At 36.9% G+C, this 518-nt stretch overlaps 1 pseudogene; it reads left to right on the top strand.

The window, feature by feature from the left end:
* LOC121473160 lies at positions 1–279 on the top strand (annotated as a pseudogene).
* The last annotated feature ends 239 nt before the right edge of the window (positions 280–518 follow it).

Genomic DNA, 518 nt, shown 5'->3' with positions numbered 1-518 from the left:
ATGGCAGCACAATTACCAGAATCTGATCAGACCAAACAGTTTAATGATTTTCTTGAAACCTACAATAAATTTATAGCAATCTACTTTTTGGACTTTGTTAAAGACTTCATAACAAGAGAAGTAAAACCTGAGGAGATCATCTGTTCAGAACATTGCTTATGGAAATATTTAAAAGTGACACAAAGTATATCCATGAAATTTCAGGAATATCATATTTAGCTGATTGAAGCCCTGGCAGCCAAAGCAGGATTCTGGCCCACCAGGATAGAGAAGTCTTGACGGATGGATGAACTTTTGATGAATTCCAGCAGCTGTTATGAGGGAAAAGAGAATTCATCTGCTTAAAATCCCCTCAAAGCAGTAGCCACCATGTTAAACCATTTGCCATGGCTGTTCAGGATATGGAAACAACTAAAGAAACAAAATTGCTATTTCCCAGGAAATCAAGATAGGTCTTATTGTTCAATGAAAATACTAAGGTGCAACATTTATTGAGGCCTTAAGATTCAGCAGCTTGG

This window comes from Vulpes lagopus, chromosome 12 (assembly GCF_018345385.1).
Source record: "Vulpes lagopus strain Blue_001 chromosome 12, ASM1834538v1, whole genome shotgun sequence".
Classification (NCBI taxonomy): domain Eukaryota; kingdom Metazoa; phylum Chordata; class Mammalia; order Carnivora; family Canidae; genus Vulpes; species Vulpes lagopus.
This window is presented reverse-complemented; position numbering and strand designations above follow the sequence as displayed.